This window comes from Bubalus kerabau, chromosome 4 (assembly GCF_029407905.1).
Source record: "Bubalus kerabau isolate K-KA32 ecotype Philippines breed swamp buffalo chromosome 4, PCC_UOA_SB_1v2, whole genome shotgun sequence".
NCBI classification, from domain to species: Eukaryota; Metazoa; Chordata; class Mammalia; order Artiodactyla; family Bovidae; genus Bubalus; species Bubalus kerabau.
This window is the reverse complement of record NC_073627.1, coordinates 95,642,523-95,660,230: the sequence shown is the minus strand read 5'-3', so window position 1 is coordinate 95,660,230 and position 17,708 is coordinate 95,642,523. Positions and strand designations below refer to the sequence as shown.

Sequence of the window (17,708 nt, the reverse complement as noted above, 5' to 3'; positions counted from 1 at the left end):
ATCTTGGTATTGAAGATGCAAAATAAATGATCAGAGTGGAATATGTACAAATTAAGGTTTCCTGGTCCTTCTTGCTAACTACATTCATACTGCTTTGAAAATATGAGAGACTGTGATAAACCTTAGCCCCATGTTATAGGTACAGAGTCAATTAAAAAGACCCTAGTACTAAAAAAATCTAGAAGAAAATTGATTCCAGCAGATTTCTTTTCAGATGAAGGAATGAATGGAAGTGTAACGAGGTAAAGTGACTTTTTCCATGTGAGTTCAGCAAGTGTCATAGACAGCTGCAAATGCCGTTCTCTTCTCATTTCCCTGCCCTGTCTCACAGATTAGAAGATTTTACCTAGCATAGGAAATCCCAGAGAGAACAAAGAGATGAGAAGATATTCTCTTGAAAATTAGAAACAAAAGGAAATTCAAGTTTGAAAATCTATATTAAAAAAAATTTAAAAATCAATTATTAATTTTTTTTATTTTATAAATTAACCCTTATTTTGAGGGCTTATGTAGAACCAATGACATGAAATTGGTGTTTTTATATGTAGTCTCACAATTTTATTTTTAGAATTGAGTCCATTCATTTAGGGTTTGAATCTGTCATCCACCTTCTTTATTTTTTTTTCTTACCTATTGTATTCTTTTTCATTCCTTCTTGCCTTCATTTGGATTAATTAAATATTTTATTATTCCATTTCCCTCTTTCTTAACTTTCTGGTTAAATATTCTTTTATCCTTTTAAAAATGATTTTCTGACAGATTTCATATATGCCCTAGATGTATGGCAATCTGGAATTAGTAATCTTATTCCATTGTAAGCAATGGGTCTTTAGATACTTTAATCATATTTAGCCATTCATCTCTGTATATTCAAGTATTTTTATTCTTCTCATATTTTAAATCCCAAAGATATTTCTATTTATTTTAAATGTTACATATTTTAAAAAATTCTACTCAACTATTTATTCTTTCTGTTGCTCTCCTTTATTTTCTGTATTCCACTTTCTATATGTCTTCTCTCTTAAAGTATTAATTTCAGTATGGGACTACCAGCAAGAGGGTTTGAAAGTTTCTGTCCATTTGTTTTTACTTTCCCTTCTCTCCTAAAGGAAATTTTGCTAGATGTAGAATTCTAGGAAGAGTCCTTCAGCTTTTTAAAGATTTATTACATTTTGGCTTCCATCTTTGTTGTTGAAATGTCACACTTATTGTTGTTGCTTCTAGGCAGATAATTTATCTTTTTATTGGTTGACATCAAGATTTTTCCCTTTGGTTTTCATCAATTTTTCTAGATTGTATCTAATGCATTTTTCTTTGCATTGATCCTGCTTAAGGCATAAAATGCTTCTTGAATCTAAGGTTTGCTATCTTTCCATCAGTTTGGAAAAATTCTCAGACATTATCTCTTCAGATGTCTTATATATGTCCATATCAGTCATTATTTTTCTTCCTAGTGCTTAAGTTTTTATACATTTTAATAAAGAGGAGCTGTGTCCAACCTCTTGTTAATATCTTCTGACTTTTCATTTGTTTCTGAGGTTTCGCTTCTGGAACTTCCACTTGATTTCCTTTATAAATTTCACTGTTTAAATGATCCACACTGTCTTCTATTTTTCTGAATATATCAGTCATAGTTATTTTAAAATCTGTCTGCTTGCTCAAATATTAGGCTCATTTGTGGGCCCATTTTTATTGGCTGTTTTTACTCTTAGCTTCATTCGGTTTTGTTTTATGGCATATCTGTTTCTTTTTGCTCAAATGTCAAACATTAAGTATTAAAAGTTGTAGAGAATCTGGATGCATCTGTAACTTCTGTCAAGCAGGTAGAATAGGGCACATCACCTTTGTCTGATCAAAAGAGTTAATTCAAGATTGGATTTCAGTGTTTCAGTCTTGGCTTATTTCCAATTTGACCTTTCTGTTAAAGGAACAGTGTCCTGACTGAAAACTCAGGGTATTCAACAGTGACCTCTCTCCCTTGGCAGAACCTGAAGTCAAATTTTGTCTCTACATCACCTTGAGACTAGTAAAAACTCCATTTGCTTCCTTGGTACTTCTGTTTTCTGAATGGCTTGAAACCTTAATTGCTGGCTACCTTCATAACTTTTAATTTCCAATTTTTGTCTTCCAGATTCTGAGAGAAGACTGAATACTCTTATCAACATCTCTGACTCTTAAGAGATGTTCTGTATTTAGCTTCTTTGGCTCTCAACTCATTATTTTATGTCACCGAGGAAAATTTGCCTAAAATACCAACCCTATTTCAATCTCTTTTCCTTGCCTACTTCAGTTATATTTAAGAAGGAAGTAGACAAAGCCTGAGGCTGGTACATGCTCAGTTGTGTCTGACTGTTTGCAACTCTATGGACTGCAGCCTGTCATGCTCCTGTGTCCATGGGATTTTCAAGGCAAGAACATTTCCTCTTCCAGGGGATCTTCCCCACTGAGGGACTGAACCTACTTCTCCTGCATCCCCTCCATTGGCAGGTGGATTATTTACCACTTGAGCCATCAGGGGAGTCCTGTACAGGATCATGGACCTTTAAATACTGGCTGTTTTGGTAGGATTTTTTATTTTTATGTTTAAAAAGTATGTATTTTAAATTTCACATAACTTCTCCAGTTGTTCTCACTTGAAAGTTAGAACATGTATGAGATATTTAATTATTGGAAATAGAACTCTTATAGAAGATGTGAGGGAAATAATATATTCGTTTTTGCATAAGCCTCAATTAAAAATTTGGTTAATTTTTTGATTAAAAAATACAGTCACTACGGAAGACAGTATGGAGATTCCTTAAAAACATAGGGATAAAATCCCATATGACCCAGCAATCCCACTGGTATGCATATACCCTAAGGAAACCAAAATTGAAAAAGATACATGTACCCCCACATTCATTGCAGCACTATTAACAGTAGCTAGAATGTGGAAGCAACCTAGATGTCCATCTACAGATGAATGGTTAAAGAAGCTGTGGTTCATATATACAGTGGAATATTACTCAGCCTTAAAAAGGAATGCATTTGAGTTAGTTCTAATGATGTGGATGAACCTAGAGCCTATTATACAGAGTGAAGTAAGTTAGAAAGAGAAAAACAAATATTGTATACCAACACATATAAATGGAATCTAGAAAGATGGTACTGATGAAATTATTTGCAGGGCAGCAATGGAGACACAGACATAGAGAACAGACTTATGAACAAGGGGTGGGGGAGAAGAAGGAGGAAGGACAGGGTGGGATATATGCAAAGAGAAACACAGAAACTTGTATTCCCATATGTAAAACAAATAGCCGATGGGAATGTTCTATATGACTCAGAGAACTGAACTGGGGCTCTGTAACAACCTAGAGGGGTGGAATGGGGAGGAAGATGGGAGGGAGATTCAAGAGGAAGGGAACATATGTATCAGTTCAGTTCAGTTCAGTTCAGTCACTCAGTCGTGTCCGACTCTTTGCGACCCCATGAATCGCAGCACGCCAGGCCTCCCTGTCCATCACCAACTTCCAGAATTCACCCAAACGCATGTCCATCGAGTCGGTGATGCCATCCAGCCATCTCATCCTCTGTTGTCTCCTTCTCCCCCTGCCCCCAATCCCTCCCAGCATCAGAGTCTTTTCCAATGAGTCAACCCTTCGCATGAGGTGGCCAGAGTACTGGAGTTTCAGCTTTGCCATCAGTCCTTCCAAAGAACACCCAGGACTGATCTCCTTTAGGATGGACTGGTTGGATCTCCTTGCAGTCTAAGGGACTCTAAAGAGTCTTCTCCAACACCACAGTTCAAAAGCATCAATTCTTCAGTGCTCAGCTTTCTTCACAGTCCAACTCTCACATCCGTACATGACCACTGGAAAAACTATAGCCTTGACTAGATGGACTTTTGTTGCAAAGTAATGTCTCTGCCTTTGAATATGCTATCTAGGTTGGTTATAACTTTCCTTCCAAGGAGTAAGCGTCTTTTAATTTCATGGCTGCAATCACCATCTGCAGTGATTTTGGAGCCCAAAAAAATAAAGTCTGACACTGTTTCCACTGTTTCCCCATCTATTTCCCATGAAGTGATGGGACCAGATGCCATGATCTTCATTTTCTGAATGTTGAGCTTTAAGCCAACTTGTTAAACTCCTATTTCACTTTCATCAAGAGGCTTTTTATTCTTCTTCACTTTCTGCCATAAGGGTGGTGTCATCTGCATATCTGAGGTGATTGATATTTCTCCTGGCAATCTTGATTCCAGCTTGTGCTTCTTCCAGCCCAGCGTTTCTCATGATGTACTCTGCATAGAAGTTAAACAAGCAGGGTGACAATATACAGCCTTGACGTACTCCTTTTCCTATTTGGAACCAGTCTGTTGTTCCATGTCCAGTTCTAACTGTGGCTTCCTGACCTGCATATAGGTTTCTCAAGAGGCAGGTCAGGTGGTCTGGTATTCCCATCTCTTTCAGAATTTTCCACAGTTTATTGTGATCCACATAGTCAAAGGCTTTGGCACAGGCAATAAAACAGATATTTTTGTGGAACTCTCTTGCTTTTTCTATGATCCAGCGGATGTTGGCAAATTGATCTCTGGTTCCTCTGCCTTTTCTAAAACCAGCTTGAACTTATGGAAGTTCACAGTTCATGTATTGCTGAAGCCTGGCTTGGAGAATTTGAGCATTACTTTACTAGCGTAAGAGATGAGTGCAATTGTGCGGTAGTTTGAGCATTCTTTGGCATTGCCTTTCTTTGGGATTGGAATAAAAACTGACCTTTTCCAGTCCTGTGGCCACTGCTGAGTTTTCCAATTTTGCTGGCATAGTGAGTGCAGCACTTTCACAGCATCATCTTTTAGGGTTTGAAATAGCTCAACTGGAATTCCATCACCTCCACTAGCTTTGTTCGTAGTCATGCTTTCTAAGGCCCACTTGACTTTTCATTCCAGGATGTCTGGCTCTAGGTCAGTGATCACACCATCGTCATTATCTTGGTCATGAAGATCTTTTTTGTACAGTTCTTCTGTGTATTCTTGCCATCTCTTCTTAATATCTTCTGCTTCTGTTAGGCCCCTACCATTTCTGTCCTTTATCAAGCCCATCTTTGCATGAAATGTTCCCTTGGTATCTCTAATTTTCTTGAAGAGATCTCTAGTCTTTCCCATTCTGTTGTTTTCCTCTATTTCTTTGCATTGATCGCTGAGGAAGGCTTTCTTATCTCTCCTTGCTATTCTTTGGAATTCTGCATTCAGATGCTTATATCTTTCCTTTTCTCCTTTGCTTTTTGCTTCTCTTCTTTCACAGCTATTTGTAAAGCCTCCCCTGACAGCCATTTTGCTTTTTGCATTTCTTTTCCATGGAGATGGTCTTGTCTCCTGTACAATGTCACGAACCTCATTCCATAGTTCATCAGGCACTCTATCTATCAGATCTAGGCCCTTACATCTATTTCTCACTTCCATTGTATAATCATAAGGAATTTGATTTAGGACATACATGAATGGTCTAGTGATTTTCCCTACTTTCTTCAATTTAAGTCTGAATTTGGCAATAAGGAGTTCGTGATCTGAGCCACAGTGAACTCCCAGTCTAGTTTTTGCTGACTGTATAGAGCTTCTCCATCTTTGGCTGCAAAGAATACAATCAATCTGATTTTGGTGTTGACCATCTGGTGATGTCCATGTGTAGAGTCTTCTCTTGTGTTGTTGGAAGAGGCTGTTTGCTATGACCAGTGTGTCTCTTGGCAAAACTCTATTAGCCTTTGCCCTGCTTCATATACCTATGGCTTATTCATGTTGATGTTTGGCAGAAACCAACACAAATCTGTAAAGCAATTATCCTTCCATTTAAAAAACTAATTAATTAAAAAAATACATTTTCATGACACTACACATATACTTACCTCAAACACAAATAAATCCATATATAGCTAGTGAAGTCCAAATAGGGTCTGTAGATTGGACTAATATCAGTCTTCTGTGGCAGATTCATTTTGATATTTGGCAAAACTAATACAATTTTGTAAAGTTTAAAAATAAAATAAAATTAAAAAAAATATATCAGTCTTCTGGTTTTGACATTGTATTGTAGTTATACAAGACGCCAACTTTGTGGAAGGCAGGGTGAAGAGTCATTCACCCAAGTTACAAAGCTAGTAAAGCAAAAAATTTAGTAGAGAATTCTTTTTAGTAGAGAAATCTTTTTTTGATAATTGCAATATTTGATTTTCATAATAAAATTAGAGTAATGCAAAAATGTGTAACATAGGATGTTAAATTCACTCTAGTACCATCACAGAGGAAACTACTGTTAACAATATGATGCATCTTTATTAAACTTTATGTGAACAGTCATTGTGATTTATTGGATAATTTTAAAGTGCCTTCCTGTGCTCAGTCATGTCCAACTCTTTGTGACTCCATGGACTGTAGCCCGGGCTTCCCTGGTAGCTCAGTTGGTAAAAAACCTGCTGCAATGCAAGAGGCACTGGTTCAATTCCTGGGTCGGAAAGTTCCCCCTGAAGAAGGGATAGGCTACCCACTCCAATATCCCCAGTCTTCCCTGGTGGCTCAGACAGTAAAGAATCTGCCTGCCATGCAGGAGACCTGGGTAAAATCCCTGGGTTGGGAAGATCCCCTGGAGGCGGGCATGGCAACCCACTCCAGAATTCTTGTCTGGAGAATCCGCATGGACAGAGGAGCCTGGCAGGCTACAGTCCATGGGGTTGCAAAGAGTCAAACATGACTGAGCGACTAAGCACAGCACAGGACTGTAGCATGCCAGATTCCTCTGTTCATGGGATTTCCCAGACAAGAATACTGCAGTGGGTTGCCATTTCCTACTGCAGGGGATATGCCCAACCCAGGAATGGAACCCTGTCTCTCGAGTCTCCTGCATTGACAGGCAGATCCTTTACCACTATCACCACCCGGGAAGCCCAATTTTAAAGTAACAGTTCCTAATTATTCTTATAACTTTTAAATGATAGCTTTTTCCTCCATTTCTTCATAATAGACTCAGGATGTATTTTAAATTCTCAGGGACATAACTCTGTTTTACACATTTTCTTTCTGACATTTTTAAATTCCCAAGTACTCACATTATTCCTTATTGATTTTATTAATTTTCATTTATTCTTTTTTGATATTTTAAAATTCTTTATTACCTGTGTATACTCATTATGACAAGAAAAGTGAAATTTGCTGTATTCTTAAGGTACAGTAAAATTTTGCTATCAAATTAGATATCAAAGCATGATTTTAGACTAACAGGCATGGAAAACAAACCTGTGGTTGCAAGGGAGGGGGTGGTGCAGGGGAAGGATGGAGTGGAATTTGGGGGTTAACAGATGCAACCTATTATATACAGAATGGATTAACAACAAAATCCTACTGTATAGCACAGAGAACTATATTCAATAGCCTGGGGTAAAGCATAATGAAAAAGAATATTAGAAGAATATATAACTGCATCACTCTGATATACCGCAGAAATGAACACATTGTAAATTAACTATACTTAAATAAAAATATATTTTCAAAAAGCATGGTTTTATTATGCAAGGACACACACTGTGCTGAAAGAATACAATGCATGCTGATATTCTTAGACAAGCACTCATCACAGAAAAGCAGTGGTCAGAAAATTTTTTAATTAAAATGGAATATCTTCTGTGTGGCAAAATTTTTTCACAAAAATAAAACATGAAAACAAGTCTATAACCCAACTAAGTTTTCAAGGAGTTCATTTGCTATCCAAGCAAGGAAAACTGTTTACCAATGGTGATTACTCAAATAGTATTTGATCAAGCATTTGTTCTTAAGATAGTTTTCAGTTATTGGGTGTAGTGTTTTGATACCATCACTTGTATTTTTCATTTAACACAATCAAATGCATATCACTGTTACATTTTTATGCTCCCTATTCTTGTGTGTATGTATGCCTTCTCTTTTGTTAGGTCCACTATAAACATGCCAGACAATCTATGGGAAACTCATGTGACAAGTTTGTGTCTCCCTGAACAATTCTCAGCAACTTTCAGTAAACAGACACTTATTTTAAAATTTAAAAATACATTTTCTAAAAATTATCAAAACGTTATCTTTGAGAACTGCCACAGTTTTGGCCAAAATGTACCCTTTGTCACGTTACAGGATAAACTTTTAACCAACTCACCTAAAAGACATTCACTTTATGACGTTTAAGTTACTCTCCATCTCGACTTCAGGAAGAAGTAATTTTCTTTTGCCACATAAACATGTGAAATTGTGCCAATGGGGAAAGTAGGCTCTGGGCTCTTTAAACTATATTTTTAAAAGAACTTAGACTATGTGAAGTCCACTGATTTCACAGATTGGTTGTTTGCAAGCATGCCAATTCAATTGGAGCAATTTCCTTTAGCCCATTAGAGAAAAGTTATAGAGAAGCTCAGTGTAATCTTCTGAATTTATGGTATCATCTGAGAAGGGATATTCTGTGACTATGAAAAGTTATAGTAGTTTGAGGCTAAAAGGAGTGGGGGCAAATGGTATGATTACGCTTTCCTTCATGAATCAATTCCAGATGTTGCCATTAGATTCTCTGAATGTTGAAGGATAAAAAATATTGGTGCTGGAGAGACCTTAGAGATAATCTAGTGGAAACTTCTCCTTTTACAGAGGAGGAAACTGAGGCCTGGAAAGACTGTGTGTGCAAGTCATCCAGTCAGGTAGGAACAGAGATGAGTTTAGAACCCAGATCTCTTGTCTAACTCAATCATAGTCCAGTGATTTGGTTCCCATAGATAAGAGTAATTAGAAAGTACCCAGACAGCTTTGAGATAAATATCTTTTTATCCCTCTACAACCAGCACATAATATTAATCTTTCCTTTTTTAAGCCTGTATTATATAGATGCATGAATAACAGAAAGTGTGGGAGGCACATTAGTATGATAACTGGAAAAGATCTAAGGTCTTTGATGAGTACATAACCAGAAATATACTGTTGAATTATACTATAATTTGTTTCTTCTTAAATATGAGACACCCTCCAAATTTTCACTTGTAGTAAATGTCTCTAATCGAAGAAAGAGTATCAAGTACATATGACATAGACATGCTACTCACTGAAATTGTTTCAAAAATATCACCTAAACCACTGTGCCATTCTTAATATTTCAGATTAAATGATTTTTCCTTCCCTCTTCTAGAATTGTTGCTGTTGTTTAGTCTCTCAGTCGTGTCCAACTCTTTGTGACCCCATGGACTTGCAGTACACCAGGCTTCCCTGTCCCTCACCATCTCCCGGAGTTTGCTCAAACTCATGTCTATTGAGTCGGTGACGCCGTGCAACCGACTCTTCTAGAATACTAATATGATATCTTGATTCAATGTTTATTTGGGGAATTTGAGATGGCTCTTTTGGAATGGCCACTTTACAAGTGGTCATCTCATATTCCTCCCTCCCAGAGGGACTTGAGTCCAATAATTAATCTAAGTCCCCACAGCACAGAGGCACAATGTGCACCACATGAAAAACAATGCTGACTCTCCATTCCGGCAGAAGGACACACGTGAGGGCTGGGGACCATGGAGGAGAGAAGAGACGAGGCAAAAATCCCAACACGCAGGGCTGCAATTCATTTCCATTCAGTTACTAATTACCAGTGGATCCTAAGAGAGAAGTTCTAAACTGCACATTCAATTTGAAAAATTCTATTCTCAAGTTCTTTCTTACATCCAAAGAAGTAACTTATTAAAGTATTAATTCAAAAGGCAAATATAGGGACAGCTCAATCTAAAGGCATATTTTATGATCTAGTTTGCCAAGGGAAAGTGTTTCTAAACTCCAAGCTTCAATTTCTTTATCTATTAAGTGCTGAAAGTAATAATCTAGATAGTTTTAGCTCGCACTCAGTCAAAATAATGCATGTAAAAGAGCTATTGGACAACAAGTGAATTGTTATGGGTTTCTCATGTTGTTGTTAACGGTAGTCTCTCACATGTAATCACAAAGTACCTGCTTCAAAACAACGGTGCTCAGAAACATTTCCTTAGTAATGTTAATAGTTAGACTCTTCATTTCTGAACATAACATAGCAGAGACACAACATAAGGCAAATGCCATAACCATTTAATATAACAAGTGATACACATATACACATTTTTAAGTGTTCAGAATGCCCAAGAAGAAATCTATGAATATTTGAATATCGGTCTTTTAAAAAGTGCAGGAAACTAATAGTTCATAAATTAGTATTAATCTAGAATGATCCTATTACTTCAAAGAAACCAAATCTTTGAAGCTTACGTGACATCAAGCACAAGGGGGTTTAGTAATAATACGCAAGTGCATGTACCTCCAAGGAATGTTGAATGGTTTTACACAGGAAGTACCATGGGGATTAACTGAATGTAGATGTGTGTTTACAGCAGGATTTCTAAAACAGAACTGCCTCATTTTGAGCAAGTTTCTTATTAATCTGCCCCACACCCATGTACCTGAATTGAAAGCAAATACGACTGAAAGAAAACAGTATCCCTAGATAGAGCCCAGACAAAGAACTCTTAGATCAGAGAGATAATTTTAGTGAACAAGTAAAATGGTAACCATTTTGCAGAGTGTGTTAGAGAGAAGCTGTATCAGTCAGGACAAGCAAGGTTGCTCTGTGGTAACAAACAGCCCACAAAAATTTCAATGTCTTGAGTCAAAGGTTTATTTCTTATTTTTTGCAGAGTTTTCTACAGATCTGGAGGTCTCTCCTGGTCAGCCAAGCTCCATTTGTTAGCTCAGGATCCCACTCCACTTCCATCTTTTGGCTCCCCCAATCAACACATGCCCTCATGGTTGCTGTAACAAAAGAGCAAGCTGACAGATGTACAGACACAATTCAGGTGGTGCAGTGGTAAAACAATCTGCCTGCTAATGCAGGAGACATGAGAGACATGGGTTTGATTCCTGGGTCAGGAAGATCCCCTGAAGAAGGAAATGACAACCCACTTCACTATTCTTACCTAGAAAATTCCATGGACAGAGGACCCTGGCGGGCCACAGTCCATGGGGTCGCAAAGAGTTGAACTCAACTGAACACACAGTCCTTGGTCCTTGGCATTTCATTAACACTCACTCCTAACTGGCTAGAATTCGTCACATTGCCCCATGTAAATACAAGGGGGTGAGCAGGGAAGCACACTTTCCCCATGTACTATTGCATATCACTAAGCCTTTGGCAAAGAGGCTTGCTTTCTGTAGAAAATTATTGAAAATGACTATACATAAAATGTATACCTAAAATGTAAGTCTTGAGCAAATACAGAAATTAACATTACAACTTTTTAATAAGGGCCAGAACATTCCAACACAGACAATATGGAGAGGACATCAAGGGATGCACAGATGTTAAAGTAATCATTCAAACTAGAGACAGCACTGGACATGATCTGTAGAATCAGCTGTATATCTTATTTATTTGGTGGTACTAGAACATACTCAACAACTTTTACCTGAGGGACATCGCAGAGCACAGATTCTATCTTCTCTAAATGTATCCTTTTATTGGCTTAATAAAGTGCAAATTTAAAAGACTATCTAGATGGCTGGACTGTTGTAATAACCAAGGTGTTAGTATCAAGAAACAGCAAGATAGAGTACAGACAGCCCTTACAGCATGGTACCTATTTCATGCCATCAAATTCAGCCCTTAAAATTTCAAAATGAATCATACCTGAGTGGGAAATGTGCCACTAGATACATTTGTAAGCACTGGCCAAGGGGAAGTTTTGTCTGATAAATTTTCTTTCCTTTAGGATGCCCTGTGAAATAGGCGACACTGTCATCTGTATCCTGAATACTATGGAGACTTTCCCTTCCTGAGTCTCTATCCCGAGGCCACACGCCAGCAAAAGCTTAAGGCAGGTCAAGTCTATGACGCATCTTCCGAATGAATAAAGCACCAACGGGTCTTTATCTTGGAGAAGGCAATGGCACCCCACGACTGAAGCGACTTAGCAGCAGCAGCAGCACCTTAGCAGGGTCTTTATCTGTTAGGAAGAAGTGGTGCCAAGTTGTACAATAGTCAAAGGCCACCTAGATCTCATGCCCATATGCAGTCATTTTAGGACCAAGTAATGCCACTGCCATTTACTCTTGCTACTTTTTTCTGATAATCAAAAAAGGTTTTATTCAAACTAAGTTAATCAGGACTCAAACAGTATAGTTTTGGGAAACATGGTACCAGGATCTCTAATCTAGGGAAAGAAACTACCAAAGCCCCTTTGAATAAAGGGCCTCTGGAGGGAGAGTTTACTGGGAAAGCATGTCTTTCCTTTCCTTTTTTTATACATAGTACAAATTTATGAGAATACCCAAAATCAGACTCGAACAAATTAAATCAACCAGGAATGTATGCTTCAGGTAGAGTGGAGAGATGGTGCATGAAAACATGCTATGTTCTGCTGGAAAGATCTCAGAAAGGGAAGCACAGACTCAGCATTTTTTTTTTTTTTCCACAGAAAGAGCATTGTCTTTATTGTCCAAATCTTAAAACTTCCCTTGCATTCTGCTGCTAAGTCGCTTCAGTCGTGTCTGACTCTGTGCTACCCCATAGACGACAGCCCACCAGGCTCCCCCGTCCCTGGGATTCTCCAGGCAAGAACGCTGGAGTGGGTTGCCACTTCCTTCTCCAATTCATGAAAGTGAAAAGTGAAAGTGAAGTCACTCAGTTGTGTCTGACTCTTCGCGACCCCATGGACTGCAGCCTACCAGGCTCCTCCGTCCATGGGGTTTTCCAGGCAAGAGTACTGGAGTGGGGTGCCATTGCCTTGTCCGTGCATTCTAGAGTAATGTATTTATGTAAATATGTGCCCTTTTGCACTCAGCTTTGCTACTTCTAAGAAAAATGTAACATTAACATTATTTTGGGAAAAGGCATTAAGGTATTTTCAGAGGTCTCACAGATAGTTGGTGAAATGTGCTCAGTGACTTATGTAAAAAGGATCAGCAGCACAATTTATAGATTAAATTCCTCTTTGTATCCTAGGATTATACTGGACTTCATTAGTTATTGGCTAAGGGCCTCCCTAGTGGTTCAGATGGTAAAGAACCCACCTGTAGTTCAGGAGACCTGGGTTTGATCCCTGGGTTGGGAAGATGCCCTGGAGAAGAGAATGGCAACCCACTCCAGTATTCTTGCTTGGAGAATCCCCATGGACAGAGGAGCTTGGCAGGCTACAGTCCATGGGGTTGCAAAGAGTCGGACATGACTGAGTGACTAAGCACAGCACAGCACAAAAAAGAATTGTCCAGAAATCAGCAGGCAGGATGTAGTTGAGCATTTGCTGATTCTTCTGTAACTAAATGTTTGTTTGAGGTAGTTGACCACTGTGAATTGGCGTTGGATTAATCTCTGACCTGAATGTTCCTCTCAGCAGACAGGGGCCTGGAGTATTCTTAAATGTCCTCATGCACGAAATAGTGGTTCTCAATAGGAGTGTGATTGGACCATCTGCTAACATTATTCCAAATACACAGAGCAAAATAAAAATCAAAGGAACTGCAGACTATCAGATTAAATATTTCTTCACCACAAAAGATATTAATTGCTAAGAGTCCTCTAAGATAAACAGGAGAGATCATTGAAACCATTAAGAAGTTGGGACCTTTTTATACAGCAATGTATCCACATTTTGCCTGCATGCATTTGCTAAGTCACTTCAGTCATGTCCAACTCTTTGCAACCCCACAGACTATAGCCTGCCAGTCTCCTCTGTCCATGGGATTCTCTGGCCAAGAATACTGGAGTGGGTTGCCATGCCCTCCTCCAGAGGATTTTCTCAATCCAGGGATTGAACCAGCATCTCTTAGGTATCCTGCATTGGCCGGCAGGTTCTTTACCACTGGCGTCACCTTTAGGCAATATCAATTAACTCTGCTTTAAAACCTGAAGTGATTTTCATCATTTTTTACTTCCTCTCATTTCCCATACTTCTACTGTCCAATTTCTGTTGCTTTTCTTCATTTTCTAGGTTACTGTTTATGACTTTCTTCTTCCTTTTTGCAACTGCTGTTCTCTTGGTTGTCTCATCTTAGTTTCATATTTAAATGAATGCAGTGTTTATCACCAGTTTTTACTACAGTCTGTCTATTCCTAAATTCTTTATTTTGACTCAACTTGTTTGGAGTAATTTTTCATCAGTTACTTTTTTCAGGGAAGACTTATGGGTGCCATGTCTGTTGCGTTTGTTCCTATTTCAGGATGTCTGGATTAATCTTTATATCTGAACAACAGTGTCTAGTTTGTTAAGATTCTTTCCCTTTGAATTTGATAGACATCTATCCATTGTTTTTAAAGTACCTGTTACATATAACATCAAATTTCTCTTGATGAACATTATGCTCTTTTGAGGAAATTTTCTTTTATTACATTTATAAATACTTTTCCTTTTCCATTTCTCAACTTTAGAAATAGAGAGAGTCCTTTTGCTGAATCATTTAAGATATCTTTATATCTTCATCTTTGCTTTGTCTTAATCTCCATATCTTTTTCCCCTTTGAATTCTCTGAAAATACCTCAAGCCTTCTTCTAGAAGCAGTCAATTTAATTTCTTGTTCGGATGCTTCTTAACAACACATGATGGAATTATTTTAACTTATTATTTCATAAAAGCAATAGAAAGGATTAATTGATAAGGGTTGATGCTTAAGTATGAACCATATCTGGTTAATTAATATAAATGAAAGTCTCGTTAAATAAGGGTTAATTTACAGTACAAAATTCACTTAAAGTGAATATATTTAAAACAAGGACTTGACTGAAATTTAAAACTATGAAGGCAAGTTTGTCTCAGTTTAGGTTATAATCTGATAATTTTTAAAACAAAGAAAAGGATCAAGTGTTAGAATTTAAGGCCATCATTTTTTGACACAATTGCATCACTGCTCATTATAATATCTCCTTCCCTTCACACGTGACTTTAATGAAATGATCATAAAGAGAGTCATTTCTCAGGGCTTCCTTAACCTTTTGACACGTAAGTCATTGTCTTCCAACATACCTGTCATATGACCTTCCTTGGTAATTTTCTATTCTTCAAATGTTAACTGATGTAAAACTACGAGATGTGCAAATGCTGTGCTTAAAGTGATTTTCCAACAGCATTTCTATGAAATCTCATACCATTTACAAAGTTTTAAATTTAATCTTGTAATCAGGTTATATTGTATTTTGCATTTTACTGCTGGATGCTGTAAGAGACTGACCGATTCAGACATCAACATGAAGCATTCTATCGTCAAATAGCATTTGGATGGAGGCAATTTTTACATGTGTTGAGTTCTGTTAATGTTTCCATTTCCATTTTCCTGCCTACTTTACAATTCCAAATACTTGCAATTAATAAATTTGTGTATTAATAAGTAATAAATTTATTACTCAGACCCTAATAGTAATGAAGACTATTCAAAAGGTACTACTTCAATCGGGGTTTTGCAGTAGAGAGAGATGGAGCTTAATGTACAACAAGGACAAATGGAGATTTATAGCCAAGGATCAGGGTGGGGTCAATGGATGACAGATTATTAAGAGGCTAAGGGGGTTATTGCAAGACCAGCTCAGAAGGATACTTGCTGAAGGCAGGTCAGGATGATCAGATAACAAGTGTGGGAGATTTTTGAACAACTGGCTCAGTAGGAGTCTTACTAAATAAAATTGGACTAAGCAGATCAAGGACAGAGCCCCAGGTCAAGTCAGAAGAAGACTCAGAGGAACCCGACTCAAGTTTGGTAAAGAACGGTGTTAGTCCCAGTACTGTCTGAGCCTCTCTCCTCCTTTTCATCTTATTAGATGGGCTTTGCCCTTGAGTGCCTTTGTCTGTGTCAGTGTCTCATACTGGATTCATCCTTTCTTAAAATAAGGTCTATTAACCAATTTCAAATTTCTCAGCCTCTCCAATGATAACTTCTGTGGCTTCCTCTATTTGCTAGCTTACAAATCTACATGGCTCTGGATCCTCCAAAGATATCACTTCTTCCAGGGTAAAGGCATTCTCTTAGTTCTCTCCGCAAAAAGATCTCTTTCCTCATGCTGCTGTGGACTTTGGAGTTTTACAAGCCTCTCTGGATTTAGGTGGGAAAAGATAACTTCCAGGCTGATGGCAACCAGGAAGACACCCCCGTTCCTGAGAATTCTTTTCCCTGTGGTTGTTTCCTGACTGCCTCCCTCTATCAGATATCCCCCGGAAGCAGCTGGACTCAACTCTCCTCTGCTTACTGCCTCAAGCAGGATTTCCTTTTTAACTCTTTCTTGTCTAAATATGTGTGGTTGGCTCCAGACTACCTGTAATGGGCTAAAATTGTGAGAGCGCATAAATCTAACTTACAAATAATTCCACTATCTGCAAATGGAAGCAAAATAGGCCTATTATAAATGAGTTCTCTATGCAGAAAGTGTATATATCATGGCCAGGATACTGTAGCACAAGTTGCTCTTTTAATCTATTATTTCCACTTTCAGAGCATATTCAGTTGTTTTATGTGTATGATTGAGATAGATATATAAATCCCAAGGAATAAGATGATAATGGATAGATGAAGTCTTTATATACGTTAACACATGGATTCAAACTTGAGTTTTCTCACTTGCTACCTTTGTGAATATGTGAAAAGGTTATTTGACTTGTTTGTGCCTCAATTACCATATCTCCCCATTAGGGTGATAATGCCTCCTTTACAACACCTCTGGGAGGATCAGGGAGCATAGATATAAAGGGCTTAGCATGGACCTTGGCAATGAGTAGACTTGATAACTGGTAATTATTCTGAAGATTAACTTATAATGTTACCAAACAAAAACCATTTTCTATAAAGGTAAAAGCCTTAAAAATATGACTTGAATTCCTGTAATCTAAGAGTACAAAGGGATCCTCAGCCTCTGTTCCAGGTTGGGCTGTTTTGAAGACAGGCTGGAGAGCAGTGTAGTAATATCTCACCTAACCTCTACCCAATGGTGACAAAGTCCAACAACCTGAAGCAACGATGGCTCCTTGAACCTTGGATCTTTGGGGACTTCAGGTTTTCCCCCCAGTCTACTCCTTCCCTTTGGCCTATAAGCAAATACTTAAAAGAGATGAACAGCTCACCTTAAGAGCCTTATGACAACCAGCTAACAAATAACCCAATGAATCTTCAATCAGCACCCAGCACCCCCTCCAACTTGAAAAATGTGCAAACAGAAAAAGGATTTCCCCCCCAAGAATTCCTGTTTGATATACTACCTTGACCTGCACCCAGCAGTTCAAATCACGAAAATAAGAATCTTTTATGGTTACTGGGAAAACTCATAGTTTATCATATTTTGTCGGCTGGAGAGGAAGAAAAGACTTGGCCAGGTTCCTGAGGGAGAGACAGCCTGTCATATTTGCTGAGATTTATTTATGAAAAAGCACTCAGGATGATCCTTTGAGCAACATGCCCCCCTCCTGCTTGGAGCACCATTCGTGCAAGGCGAGGAGGAGAGCCTTCCAAACCGTCCGGAGCTGAAGGTAAAGAAAGGAGAGGACCAAAATAAACAGGGGAACACTCTCAACTGCCATCATTTAATCCTCTTGATTATTTAAACTTCTGCAGAATAGTGATTGCATATTTGAAAGTAATACATCTGTTCCTTTCCCTCCCCACCCCCATGAGGTTTTCTAATCCCGAGGTAATTACGTTTTGACAAAAATTTATTGGGACATCTGTTTTTTCCCTTAGATCT

General features: G+C 38.1%; 1 protein-coding gene across 13 annotated transcripts in view; it reads right to left on the bottom strand.

Moving 5' to 3' along the window:
- Window positions 1–10,655: 10,655 nt before the first annotated feature.
- The window catches only part of NFIB (nuclear factor I B), a 517,914-nt gene continuing 510,861 nt past the window's right edge, over window positions 10,656–17,708 (bottom strand). For all 13 annotated transcript variants that reach the window (XM_055578048.1, XM_055578040.1, XM_055578046.1 and 10 more), the window contains one exon: window positions 10,656–10,807. The gene's annotated coding sequence lies outside the window, so the exon portion shown is untranslated. The remainder of the gene's footprint in view (window positions 10,808–17,708) is intronic.